At 38.6% G+C, this 15,246-nt stretch overlaps 1 protein-coding gene across 2 annotated transcripts in view; it reads right to left on the reverse strand.

The window, feature by feature from the left end:
- The window catches only part of LOC122799289 (transmembrane protein 248-like), a 665,932-nt gene extending 653,550 nt beyond the window's left edge, over positions 1-12,382 (reverse strand). The window contains exon 1 of one of the 2 annotated variants that reach the window (XM_044068247.1): positions 11,995-12,382. The gene's annotated coding sequence lies outside the window, so the exon portion shown is untranslated. The remainder of the gene's footprint in view (positions 1-11,994) is intronic. The other variant, XM_044068249.1, reaches the window with a different exon arrangement.
- Positions 12,383-15,246: the final 2,864 nt, after the last annotated feature.

Below are 15,246 nucleotides of genomic sequence, written 5' to 3' on the forward strand. Positions count from 1 at the left end.
GAACAAAAATCGATTCCTGGGAGTGAAAGAACAGATTGATTATGATCTCTGTCTTACCCAATAGGTAGGACAATCATCAGACTAAACAGGATCAAAGCAGTCATTACTTGTCATCAAGATCAAAATTTGTACGAGACAGTGATGCTTAGAACCAAACTGAGGCATCACACCAAAACCTGACATTCTGCAGGAGAAACAATACCATAAATCCATACAGACTGGAATTCACTTCATTGTGAAAATAAGAACCCACTTTTTCTGAAATTCCAATTTTCTACACTTCAGAAAAAAAAAATGCTTGTAACTAGCCTGACATTTTAATTTTTCTTCACATTTTAAGACACAGCTTCCCCAAACCAAGCCTGTCCTGACGAGAGACTTTAGTGGTTACCCAATTAGCCACCAGTAACTATACCCGAAAGGTGGCAAGCAATGCAAGATATTACTAAGTGAAGCAGTGTTCAGACATATACACTTGCAACCATTTTGAGAGCATATCAGGAACACGTGGCTCTACAAAATGTGGCAAATGTTAAACAAGTGCGCAAAACGTGGAACACATGCTAACAACTTCAACAGCAGACAAGTAACAGCACTAATAAAATTTGTTTGTACATTATATAAACACCTCAAGTTCGACCTACACATCCAATCCAATATTAAAATCCATAAAAAACTAGGGCTTCTGTATAGGTATAACGGGTTCCTCTCCTCATCAACCAAACAAGCTTTAGCCCTCTCCTATCTCCTACCTTCATTAACGTATGGTGCACCTTGTTAATTAATCTACAGTCTTCCCTGACACTCAAACTAGGAACCTGCTAAAAGAAAATTCCAAAATTTGCTACAAGCAGCTGTCACTCCTCCCATCACTGTAGCACTTTAAGAAAACTGCAATGGCTAAAATTCCCACATTACCCATTATTCTTACAGCTAACCACTTCACACAAACTTATTTATAAAGCATAAAAATGTCTTGCCCTTAGCTCCTTACTCCCGTCTCAGCCCACTACATTCAGAACACCAACACAATCCAAATTCATCAACCAATCCTACCTGCAGGTAAACTACTATACTCTTGGACCATAGTCAGATTTTGGAATAACCTCCCCTCCTCTATACACAGTGAACAATTCCCTCTAACTTCAAAACATGCCCTACACAATCATCTCCTCTCCAGTTGAATATGTAACTGCACAAAGGCACATCCTGCCATGCCTGAAGCCACTACTTGATCTTTACTCCCTTTCAGTCTCAGCTGGCCTCCTATATGACACTAGCCTCTCTTAACTACCTTGCATTGTTTCTACCTTCTAGCATCTTGAACCATTCTCTCTCATTCTATAGCTTCACCAGATGTTGCCTAAATTATATCTCTCGTTCTACACCTTCACTTGAATTTACCTAAATTAATCCCCCCCCCCACATTTCTAATAACTGGAAATGTCAATACGGATTCCTACTATTACTATCTTTTCTTTGTAACTACTTCATGCCTGAATTTCCAATGAACTATGTAATTCGACAATACATATTTGTATTATATTCTAATTTCAACTGCTTGTGTCTTAGAACATGTAACGCCCCCGACTCCACCACTTACAGTAGAACTTGCTCATTACAAATTCTTCCCATTATTATTCTGAATTTTTGCTTTTTATGTTGTGCTTCATTGCAACTACTGTATTTTAATATTGTTTTTGTATTGCTTCATTGCAACTACTGTATTTTGTTACTTGTCTTGGAGCTTTTCTCCCTGGGCTTCCACTGAAAATGGGCTCACTGTGGTCCAGTGGACCTTCCCGGTAAGCCTAGTCTTAGTCTTTCGGCTTTTCCCGGTTAGGGGTCACCACAGCGGAACTCCGGTCCACTAATGACTGGCAGTGGATTTTTACTGTGATGAGTTGCCAGCCCAACACCCAACCTTCAAAGAAGGCACACCCCCATTCACACACGCACCTATCTGCATGTCTTTAAACATTACTCGACTGCGGGGAGGACATGCAGACTCTGCACAGAAGGCGCTCCAGACGAGAATCGAATGGGAGAACCTGTTGCTGTGAGGCCCTTCCCGGTAAGCAAATGTCAATAAAATAAAAGATATATATATATATATATATATATATATATATATATATATATATATATATATATATATATATATATATATATATAAAAAATTGCATACGTGTGTGTATATATTATATATACACGCACACAGACACACACACTATACTTCTCAACTGCCCCTGATTTTTCAGGGACATTCCCGATTTTGACACAATTTTAGCTCTGTCCCTTCTTAATCCGCCCTAAAACGGGTGACTTTTGGAGACATGATGGTGAGTTACACTTAATAAATCTTCTTCTTTTGGCCGCTCCCATTAGGGGCCGCCACAGCAGATCATCTGTTTCCATTTCCTCAAGTCCTTTGCATCTTGGTCTGTCACACCAACCACCTGCATGTCCTCTCTCACCACATCCATAAACCTTATCTTAGGCCTTCCTCTTTTCCTGTTACCTGGCAGCTTCATCCTTAGCATCTTTTTCCCAATATACTCTACATCCCTCCCTCAGCACATGTCCAAACCAACGTACTCTTGCCTCTTTGGCTTGGTCTCCAAACCTTCCAACCTGGGCTGACCCTCTAATATACTTATTCCTAATCCTGTCTACCCTCATTACACCCAGTGCAAATCTTAACATCTTTAACTCTGCCATGTCCAGCTCTGACTCCTGCCTTTTTGTCAATGCCACTGTCTCCAACCCATATAATACAGCTGGTCTCACTACCCTCTTTTAGACCTTCCCTTTCACTCTTACTGGTACTCGTCTGTCACAAATCACTCCTGACACTCTTCGCCACCCACTCAGTCCTGCCTGCACTCTCTACTTCACTTCTCTTCCGCACTCACCATTGCTCTGAACTGTTGATCCCAAGTATTTAAACTCATCCACCTTCGCCACCTCTACTCCCTGCATCCTCACCATTCCTCTATCCTCCCATCTCATTCACACACATATATTCTTAGTCCTGCTGACCTTCATTCCTCTTCTCTCTCTACCTCTCCAGGGTCTCCTCTACCTGTTCCCTACTCTCATTACAGATCACATCATCTGCAAACGTCATAGTCCACGGAGACTCCTGTCTGACCTTGTCTGTCCATCACCATTGCAAATAAGAAAGCGCTCAGAGCTGATCCTTGATGTAATCCCACCTCCACCTTAAACGCAGTCGTCACTCCCACCGCAGACCTCACTGCTGTCACACTACCCTCGTACATATCCTGTACCACTCTTACATACTTCTCTGACACTCCCGACTTCCTCATACAATACCACAACTCCTCTCTAGGCGCCCTGTCATATGCTTTCTCCAAGTCCACAAAGACACAATGCAACTCCTTCTGACCTTCTCTGTACTTCTCCATCAACACTCTCAGAGCTAGCATCGCATCTGTACTACTCTTTCCTGGCATGAAACAATACTGCTGATCACTAATCATCACCTCCCTTCTTAATCTAGCTTCCATTACCCTTTCCCATAACTTCATGCTGTGACTGATCAATTTAATCCCCCCTGTAGTTACTACAGCTCTGCACATCACCCTTATTTTTCAAAATCGGTACCAAAACACTTTTTCTCCATTCCTCAGGCATCCTCTCACTTTCCAAGATTTCATTAATCTAGTTAAAAATTCCACTGCTATTTCACCTGAACACCTCCCCGCTTCCACAGGTATGTCATCTGGACCAGCAGCCTTTCCATTCTTCATCCTCTTCAAAGCTATACTTACTTTCTCCTTGCTAATCCACTGCACTTCATGATTAAATATCCGCACATCCTCCAACCTTCTCTCCCTCTCATTCTCTTCATCAGCCCCTCAAAGTACTCTTTCCATCTGCTCAACACACTCTCCTCGACTGAGTAGGTTTCCCTCATTATCCTTTATCACCCTTACCTGCTGCACATCTTAATAAGTAATGATAACTAGATGCAAGGACTTATTTTACTTCAGAAAATGTACATTAATTCACATTATCTTATTCTGTTAACAGTAGTAATATTTTAAAAAGGGTCCTTGATTGCCCCTGTTTATTTCTGGATTTGTCACTGATTCTGTTGAGATTTGTCCCTCTTTAGTTGAGAGCTATGAATACACACACTGTCACACACGTATAAATTGATGACTGAATATTTTATTTTAAAAGTTTGTTTTTACCAAGGTACACACGAATCTTCTATGTACTGACCAGATATAATTCACTATTACTTGGAACAAATGTCAAATCTAATTTAATCTGAAAAAAATGTGGACCTGTTCCTCATGAATTACACCGAAAAGCTATGAGATATGGTAAATTTTCCGTTATCGGGGCAACAGGTCTAATGACCACGATAACTTCTTATAGTTGCATTCACATGTAATTCACTGTAAACAACAAAACAGTAACACGTGAACTCTACTCCTTTGTAGTCTTCTCTTACTTGTGTAGAGTAATGGTTTACAGTAACTTAGAAGAGATCTTAGAAACTTTCTTTCCCAGTGTAACGGTGGCAAATGACAAGAACAGACTCTTTTGTGATAGACTAGGTTCTACACAAGTAGAATCAGAGATGACTGTGAACATGTAGCTCACTGCACAAGTATTCTCCTTTATGGCTGTCATTCGGGACAAATACTAGCAATTGAATGGTTGATTTAGATGAAGCCACTGTGGCTACCTTGGGGAAAAAAGACAGATTTGTTCTTAGAAAAAATTTTTATGGATGCACACACAGTACAACAGATACGATAAGAAGCTTCAATTTTCTCCTTACAGAAGTGACAGCAACTAAGAAAAAAAAGTTACCAATACACCATTTACCAAAAAGAAACAGGCATAGCCAGGGCTTGCTAGCTTCGGTTGTATTGCAGCAGGGAGTAATCCCTGCTGCTGGCATTTGTATTAACATCACAATCAGAGAGTGGAATGTGCGCTGTCACTGCTCTTTTGGAAGTACCGTCCAATTTTACTTGTTGGGGGGAGGGATTGATCAAGTCCGTATGACAAGTTATACAGACTGACTTGTTACAAGGCAGTAAAAAAGGGTCTTCATGCAGGTTTCTTTGTCTTTCAAAACAAGTGGTTCAGGGCCAATGTGCAATCATTGCGTGCGCGTTACTCCTGTTGCCCCGATAACGGAAAAAGTACCCGAGATCAGGGGCGGCTCGTAGCATTGGACTGCAGCCCCCTCATCTAATTTCAAAGAAAATGTAAAAAAAAAAAAAAAAAAAAAAAAAGTACCTTTTTTTGTGTGACAGACTTGGCAGATGTATTTTTTTGGTTAAATGGATCTCTCAGAGTCCGCGACTCGCAAGTATGCGCATGCGCACTTTAACCGCCTCGGGTTGCGGCGGTTTTAAATAGATTTTTTTTTTGTATTTATTTGCAGCCCGGGGGGAAGTCTATGCGGTTCCAAACCGCATAGAATTGGAAGGGGCTCGGACTGCGTCATGACGTGCTTGCTGAGCTAAATGCTGCTGATTGGTTGTTGCTCTCTTCCCGGGCTTTATGTGCTGGGAAAAGAGCGAGAATCAATCAGATAGTCAGTTAGATTGTGACTGTGTATTGATTCGTGACTGTGTGACAGACACATGGGATTCCGGGAAGGAATGATTATTTTTTTAATTAATAACTGCCATTGTGGATTTTAATTTTTTTGGGGCGCTATTTTGTCAGCTGTGCTGTGCAGCCTGTGCTGAAACAGTGAAGCCTGAAGGAAGAACAAGAAGAAGAACTGAAGAAAGAAGAAAAGAAGTTAGAAGAAGAAAGAAAAGAAGTTAGAAGAAGAACAGAGTGAAGGTGCAGAACTAAAGTAAGTAATTATACTCTTTATTATGTTCCTTTGAGAGAAGAGAAGGAATCCCAAATATAGATTCTATCTTCCTGGAGAAATTGTCATTTAAATTTTAATTCACCCTGACTGGTGCAATGTATTGCAATTGGGGAAAGGCTGAAAAATGGCATTTAAGATAAAGGTGTGGTGTGGATATATGAAACTATTACTCACTGAAAGTGACTGAACTGCAAGTGCATGCTGATGAGGAGCATACGTCTTACTCTTTTCTGCATCTTAGAATAGCTAGTGAGCTGCTGGGATGTGGTGTGCTTTCATTTTCTGTATTAGAGATCTCGTATAGGAAAAAGTGGAATGTATTAAAATAAACTTTATAGAGGTAAGAATTACAGATAGAGCTAGTACTCAGTAAATGAAATGTGTGGGAGTGTGGACATCCCAATAACATGCATTGTGCAGCCTATGTATACCAAGGAGTCAGGACACATGCTACAGTAGTAGTGCATTTGTATATACATATAGATAGATATACATATACACGGGTCTGGGTGAATTACATTACAGTATACATTTTTAGATAATGGCAGAAGCTATGTCCCATTTGAAATATGATATTCGGCATAAAGCATGGAAAAAAGAAGAAATGGAGAAAAAGGAAAACCTCTCATTCAGTCACATACAGACTGCATTTCTTTTTAAGGTTCTGGTGGTTCTGCATATCCTGCATTTTAAAAATGATTTGCACTTGGAGTGGTAATTTCTGTCTACTTTGTGAATCCTTAACTGTCTCATGGAATGGCGCCTCTAGCCTTTTAGTGCAACTTAACATAATGGCTGTAAGCCACAAATCTACTTTGAAGAGGTGTGTGTTTTTATAAAGTGGGTAACTATTACCCTTACTGTATATCTTCTTTTTGAATAAAACCATTAAACGATGTTCCTTCTTGCTTGTTGTGGCTTTGTAATATTTCATTTTATTTGTAATGACATTAAAAGATATGAAGTACTGGCAGGGTTTGCGCACTGTGCTTCCAAGCTGTAAGTGACATAATAAAGCACTACATTTTACTGCTACACTTGTGTGATGGGGTGCCTCCTGCGCTCCTTGGATGGATTGGGTGGATTCATCTGGACAGTATGCTGCTGTGAACTGTCAAAGGAATTTACCTAATAAAGATATAGATGCAAAATATGACTAACGATGAACTCTAATAAGGTAGAATAACACCAAACTAAACAACAAGATGGCATAAGGCATTTCTGGTCCAAAAATAAGAATAATTAAATAGCAAACCAAATCATCCCTTCATTCGATAAGCAATATTATTATGCTATTAAGCTACTGCCCTGCCCAGTACGCTTAGATGGTAACACTCTCCAACACCCAACTGTCCATTGCTGAGAGAATGGATGGATGGTTCCATCCCAAGCTTCAGGGTGCCTACCTTGGATAAGGAATAAATGTGATTTGCTATTGCCACTACAGAAGGAATGAATGAGTTGTTTGGGTGTCCAGAGTTTTGCAGAATGCCCAGATTTTTGGTGTGTTCCTCATAAAATTTGTGGTTGCCTGGCAAATCAATACAGCTGAAGCTACTAAATAATGATATACATTTGAGTTTCAGACTTCATATCCTTCAGAAAATGCACGACAATACAAATCCTGTTGTTCTGGTAACTTTCTAAGTTGATAAGAGCATTGTTTAAAATCTGTAACTATTTTTGGGCCTTTCTTCCCCCATTTCTTTAGTCTTTGTCCAGATTTCTTGCTCCAACAGGTTAAGAGGTATGGGTTTCCAAAGGAATTATGCTGTGGGCAAAACAAAACGTTAAGCATTTGAAATGTTGGCACCCAGTAGATCAAGTTCCAAAACACAGAGACTCAGTGGCAAAAAACAAACGACTTGTGTGTATATCTATAAAATGTATACACACACACATATATATATATATATATATATATATATATATATATATATATATATATATATATATATATATACACAAGTGTGTGTGTGTGTGTGTGTGTATGGAATAGTGCCTTTTCTTCAAGATATGGTGATCTTAGAGTTATTATATATAAGTTGGGTGAGGGGGGAAGGCTCCTGCAAAAAAGAAGTATAAAGGAGAAGAATGATGTTCGGGATTCACTCTTTTCCTGCATGTCCAATCTTTTTTTTTTTCATTGTGTCGACACTCAACATTCCATGTACCATCATTTCATTATGGAGCCCAAAAATATTGTATTTCTGAATGGACTTCTTCCTGTGAATGACTTATGTTTACTCTAGAATCTGTGGCTTTCTCTTTGGGTTAAGGGCTGATAATCAGCTTCCTTTTGTGTGGTCCTATTTGATACAGGTCACCAGAATGCCTTTTACAATGCACAGCACCAAAATGAAGTCCATGTCTAGTTTCAGAATGCTAGACCTTCTAGGTCAAGCAGTATATAAATCATTGTCAATACAGAGAAGCTTGTTAAATGTAATTTGTTACATTCTGCACCTTTACTTCTTCTACCACAATATGATACTTATGCAGAATTATAGACAAGATCAGCAGAACCCTTTCCATGTTGCTGTGCTGTGTTTTCCATTTTAAGCATTTCTTTTTTTTCATGAAAGTTTTGCCCTTTCTAATGTCTGGTTGCATTTTAACCTCTCCCTGATAATTGCAGGAATTTTTACATCAAATGAGGAGGAAGGATACATATATTGGTAACTCATACACACAAATGACTCTGTGTGTGTGTGTGTGTGTGTGTGTGTGTGTGTGTGTCTTGTGTGTTGAGGCAGGGATTATCAGCAATAACCATCAGTATCTATTTGTCTTTGAATGCCTAAAGGACTAAATCAAAATAACTGCATGCTTTTATCTGGGTTGGTGTAGACTTTAGTAAACTGCTACCAGGGTAACGTGAAGTTTTCTGCTTCCTGCAATTTTAAGAATGTGACTGCCATGGTCACTTATGTACTTGTCATTTTTCAGGTTATGTATTTATGTGAAAAGATATGTAGACATACCACCTTTTGAAATCAGATTTGGTAGATTTTATATGCAACTTTAACAAGTGGGATGCCATTAAATATATTACATGTATTACAATATTTGAATGTAATGTTCATTTGCCTAAAATCTCCCACAACTCCCACTCTAATATAATATCACCCACCCCACCCAACCACTACCTTTCTTTCCACTCCACTAACTACCTTGATTATAGCAAGCTCAGATGCTCATAAGCCTAGTACTTATTATACAGCAGGAACTTCTCATTGTAACATTTGTTAATGTCTGTTATGTACTTCACAGATAAAGATTCTAGTTGTCTACTGATGTACTATGTTCTTCATCTGTAAATATGTTGTAAGTAATTGCTATGTAAATTGTTAATCGCTATGTAATCCAATGTAACTGTCTGTTTATTTCAACTGTGGAGCTTTTCTCCCCGGGCCTCCGCTGAAAATGGATCTACGTCCAGTAGGACACTCCCGGTCAACAAATTTAAATAAATAAATAAAATATATCATTAAAGCAAACAACATTAAGACCCGAAGTATCATGGTCCTCCTGTTTTTTCCCCTAAAAATCTGGACTGAGGAAGACAATAAAAAGCTGGCATTGTAGCTAATTCTAGTAGTGAGAGTAAAAAAGCTGCAAATGATCTACATTCTGCAGACATGATTTTGAATCTCAAAACTGCAGTTTCCACAATGTATGACTCAACTTCACATACCAAAGCAAAATTTGCAAATTGCTTCTTAAAACAGACACGTTAAACCCACTCACTAAAGACAAACAAATTATTATTTCAATAATTCTGAAAACAATTAATAACATGTACATCGCTGGCACAAATTGTTTTCCTTAGGTACGTCAGTTTAATTATCTGAAATCATTAAATGTGTAATTATGTGTATCTTAGAATTTTGGCGACCTCTGAACAAGCTGTGCTGAAACAAAAGACAGAGGAAACAAAAGTCATTATGGGCTTATTATATTTGAAGAAGGTATCCAGCAGAAGATTTCAGTTTGGACACCAGATCTATCTCACTTATCCATTAAAAATAAGTAAATGGAATGCTTTTGCAGGTAGAATATGTCAGGCCAGAATGATACAGTCATCTGAGCAGGTAACCACACCTTTTTATTTTTTTAATTATATAAAGAACTGCTGGAAAGTTATCTGCTCAGATTTTTTCTTTGCATAAAGCCGGTGCTATTTTACAAGTTGGAAAACTAAGCAACAGTGATGAGCATTTCTGCAACATTCTGAGGTTCACTGACAGGTGTTTTGAGTTTCAGATTTCATACCCTACAGAAAATTCATGCTGATGCAAGACTTACTGAACTTCATAAGTTTGTAAGAGCAGCATTTAAAAATTGTCTGTATTTTTTGGACCTTTGTCCTACTTTTATTTATGGCCTTATCCAGATTTCTTGATCTGAGGTTGAGAGTATATGAAATGTGTCTGGGCCACCGCCATCAGTCAGAGACGTTTCAAATTGCGACAAACTTGTTGCACCCCACTCCCCCATGTAGTGACTCTGGATGTGTCCAAGCAAGGCAAGGAGCAGTTATGCAGTGTAAATGTGCAGACTACCCCCCCCCCATCCAAGGTAAACACAAGAACTACAGTGGCTTTTCATCTGTTATTGATTTGCAGAATGTTCCGTTTCCGTCATATTTTTATACTGTTGAGTTATGCTTATTATTATTCAGAAAGTGCCTTTTGCTCTGTGTTTAAGTAGCAGTGCTTTAATGACCATCAGATAAGCTTGTCTGATATTGTAAGATGCAAGTAAGTTTTAATAAGCAGTATTGCCAACATTGAAAGCCTTTCTGTTGTTGCCATGAAGAGAATACTTACATAACTAGATAACGTATAAGCCTCGAGTATTGAAATGCATATGACAGTATTTGTAATAAAGGACAGGATTACATTATGTTAAGCTCATTACAGGCTTTACCTGCAAACTAAACAGAATGCCAATCTAGCATGTGTGGTCCGGTGTGCAGTAATCCTTTAAGCAATATATGTTGAGTTTGTTTCTTGTTTGCTTTTCATTTTTTACTTTGATCATGTTTTCCCCTTGAAACAAGTAGATAGTTGTTGTCAGGCAGCAGGTCTTTTTTGGATAAGAAACATTTTTACAAGTGGGAGTATCGCAGAGATTGCTACTTTCAGCATGTCACTTGGTACTTTAATGAAGCTGAATATAAATTATAATTAGAACTGGAGTGCAAGGAGAAGTGATTTGAGTTAAGTGCTGCTTGGTTTTCTTATACTTGATTTTGCCTGGCATTCCAGTAATGTATTTAAAAAGTCATTTATTTTTTCATGCCTTGCATCTTTTTTGTTTCCATCTAGATATTAAGTAAGCTGTCAAGCAGCCAATGGATTGAAATTTTTTTTTTCTTCTACACTTCATTTTGTCTTGATTGGACTCTCATAATGATGGTTTGGCACCCAGGGCAGCGTATTTAATTAAAGTTACAGTTTTTGAGGTTTTGAGCATAGCTCCTCCCCTTTCTATGTGGTCACACCCATCCCCATTGACTCCACCCATTCCGCTGTCTCCTGCAGTCCCCCTTCGATTTGAAGTCACCAGCAGCCACTGCCTGAGATATTAATCTCCTTTCACAAATAAAGGTGCACTGACACGTTGAAATAATCCATATCACGGATAATTAAAATTCCACAACAAATAATAGCTTGTGTACACTAATTGCCAACTTTGCTTTAATAATGCTGCCACCTTACGCCACATTTGTAAAATGACAGAAGCTCCGCGTTCCGTTAGCTGATAAAACACAGTTGTAAAAAAAAAATCCGTACACTGAGGGAAAGCTACGAAACTCAACAGAAACTGCAGGATTACGCTCAGCTAAACTGTTATTAGCAAGAGAAAAACTAAACAGATCGCTAAAGTGATGAAACAGCGTGACCAAAGTAGAGTGCAAAAATCTTAATACTCAGAGGACATAAACTGAAAAAATCACAAGTTAACAATAGAGACACGTTAGTTATCTACTTATAGATACTTCCAATTAACTCTACACAATAACTTCTACTGAAATATATTCAAGTACTTAAAAAAAATAAATAAATAACAATAATCTGCACGTAGCCTACAGTTGTACATCTTACCTGATCCCTTCCAACTATACAACACACACCTGAACACGTCACCAAACCGGAATAAACATTACGGAACTGGATTCGTCGCCTTTCTCTACTGGCAGATTTTTTGCGGAACCGGAAATCGGATAAATTGTGATAAATCGGGAAATAAACGCTGTGAAGTTATTGTCCAATCCTTAGGAATTACTCTGTGTGGATTTTATTTATTCACATTTACATATCTCAAGTGTGTCTAGAGTTCTTAATTCAGTGTCACTTGAAACGAAGCCGTGCACGCTTTTTATTCACCATCTCTCACAAATTATTTATTCAAGAATGGAGGCTAAAAGGGGAGGGAGTGAATCAGCGACATTTCCTAAATATTATCACTTAAAATGTTAATAGAACAACTTTTCCATCAACCTGCAGTTAATATACAACAACTAGCATGCGTAACGTGTGGGAGTGGCTATATTGAGTGACACGCGATTTGGACGTGGTTCCATATGGAAATCAACATGCATTTATTGCATCGATTGACGCATATATAGTCTTGTTCTGTTGCGGTAGTAATGTAGTTGTAGCGAGCTGCGTGCAGATGTTTTTGGAAGTTTATCCATGCGGAGTCGGACACCTCGCCTCTTAGCGGTGACCTCCCAACTGTCCAGACTTTTGCAGAATATACAGATTGTTACATCCTCATAAAATGTGCGGCTTTCTGGAATTTTGTGGCAAATCTGTGAAGACTGAATTCATTAAATAAAGGCAGGCGTTTGCGTTTCAGACTTCATATCCTATGGAAAATACATGATAACACAATATATTTTATTCTAGCAACTTTCTAAGTTTATGAAAGCGATATTTAAATGTCGCTATTTTTGGGTCTTTGTCCACCATTATTTTTGACTTTGTCAATATTTTTGTGCTAAGAGTTTGAGAGGTATTTTTAGAATACCAGATATTATCCTTTATAAATAAAACTGGGTCATATATAAATAACGTGAATCATAAATTTCTATAATGATGTCCATTTGATGCTTACATTACTTTTAAGTTCGGTTCCATGTTTAACTATGTTACTAGTCTAGGCATACCTCTCAACCTGCTAATGCAAGAAATCTGGACAAAGCCCAAAAATAGGAATATATTTTAAATACTGCTCTTATAAATTAAAAAAAAAAAGTTGCTAGAATAACAGTATTTGTGTCAGTGTGCATTTTCTGAAGAATGTGAAGTCTGAAACCCAAATGTAGGTAATTATTTAGTGACTTCAATCCTCAGTTATTTGCCAGATGTAACATCGTTTCATTTAGAAAAATACAGTGTTGTTTTTGCTTAAATCTATAAATGCTGCCATATTAAAGCAGGTCTTCACAGTTTGCTTACGGTTTCAGTGAATGCACTTTCTTCTACTTTCGGCTTTTCCCAGTTAGCGGTTGCCACACCTGTCCGCTCATGATTGGCAGTAGAGTTTTACAGTGCTAAGTTGCTAGCCCAGCACCCAACCATCCGCAGAAGGCACACACTCACGCCTAGGGCCAATTTAGAGTGTCCAATCCACCTTCTTTGGGATGTGGGAGGAAACCAGCATCAAACTGGAGAACCTCTTGCTGTGAGGAAACAATGCTAACCGCTGCACCACCGTGGTCACCCTCAGTGAATGCACTTTCAATCAGTGAAAATAAGAATACTGATAAGAACAGAATGTGCAGTACATTGAGTACAAACACATTTTCTTTGTATGGTGCAAAGCTTGGGAACCAAGATTAAAGAGGTGTGTAGAAATTTACAGAAACGTTTACTGTGTGCTGTATACAGTTCTTTAGCAAGGCACCTATTTTATACAAGCGACCAAACGTCAGGAGAAACCTTTGCAGCTTATATCACTGACCTGAGAAACAAAGCTAAAACATGTAAATTTGGTGACTTGAAAGATGAGTTAATAAAGGACAGGCTTGTGTGTGATGTTAATAATGCTGCAGTAAGAAAGATTTTGCTTTGTGTCGTGATTTAACATTGAGCAAAGCTATAGAGATTTGTCAAATCCATGAGCTTACAGAAAGACACACAAGTATGCTTGCAAGTGATAAAAGCATGGTTTTGTTTCAACAGGCTCCAGAGCAAACATAGACAGCATGCAGCACTTGGCTAGCAGAAACATGCCTAAGCACAAGGCAGCTGTAGCCCCTGCGGGTTCCCCAGGGAGAACCCTTAACTTTCCCGCAAGTTCCAAGGCTAACTTAGTGAAACCGACATGCTCAGTGCAGCACAAGGGTGAATCAGCAAAACCCAAGTCAAGCTTTATTGTCAACTGTCGTAATTGTGGTGCCAGTCATGAGTCTAAAAGAGAAAAGTGTTTAGCATTTGGTCAGCAATGTCACAAGTGTAAAAAATAGAACCACTTTCAAAAATTTTGCAAATCAAGCAAGTCTCATTCAGTTATAAAGAAAGGTCACTCAAAAAAGCAAGTTGCTCATGTAGAAAGCTGCAACCCTACTTTCTGTGTAGATGGTGTGTCAGTGGTTGGTGAAAAGGTAAATGCAGTACATTTGTTGGCAAAGAACAAAGTGTTCTTTACTGTCCTGATTAATGGTAAACCCACGGAGCTCAAAGTAGACACTGGTTCAAAGTGTAATGTTATATCAGTAGAAACATTTGCTAAAGTGAGAGCTGATGAGCAGCTTAATTTGACTAATTGTGTGAAGCTTGTTGCATATGGAGGTGAAGAGATTCAAAGCGAAGGCTCAGTAATGCTTTCATGCTATTCATCTGAGAACAGTTACTGTTTGCAATTCTATGTAGTACGAAGACCTGTGCAGTCATTAGTAGGGCTTAGAGACAGTTTTGAGAATGAAACTGCCTTCTTTTACCAAAGAAGTCCATCATGTAAGCAAAAGTCCTAGTTCTAATTTCATCAATGCACTTTTCTCAGAGTATGCTATTTTCGATGACAAGTTGGGAAAACGTCATGTTGTGTACTCCATGAAAATAGACCCAGAGGTCAGTCTAGTGGTCAGACCAGCAAGGAGAGTTACAATGGCTATGCAGAACAAAGTCAAAATCCAGTTGGATAAAATGGTGCAACAAGGTATGGTTTCTCCAGAACCAACTGAGTGGGTGTCCTCCATGGTATCTGCACATAAGAATAGCTCAGATGAAGTCAGAATATGCATTGACCCAAGAGACTTGAACAAAGCATTAAAGAGACCCCATCATCCTATGGGTACAGTTGAGGAGGTCACTGCTCTGATGCCAAATGCCACTGTTTTTTTGTCTTGG

Source organism: Protopterus annectens, chromosome 4.part0, assembly GCF_019279795.1.
Source record: "Protopterus annectens isolate FY-2018-M chromosome 4.part0, PAN1.0, whole genome shotgun sequence".
In the NCBI taxonomy this organism is placed as follows: Eukaryota; Metazoa; Chordata; order Ceratodontiformes; family Protopteridae; genus Protopterus; species Protopterus annectens.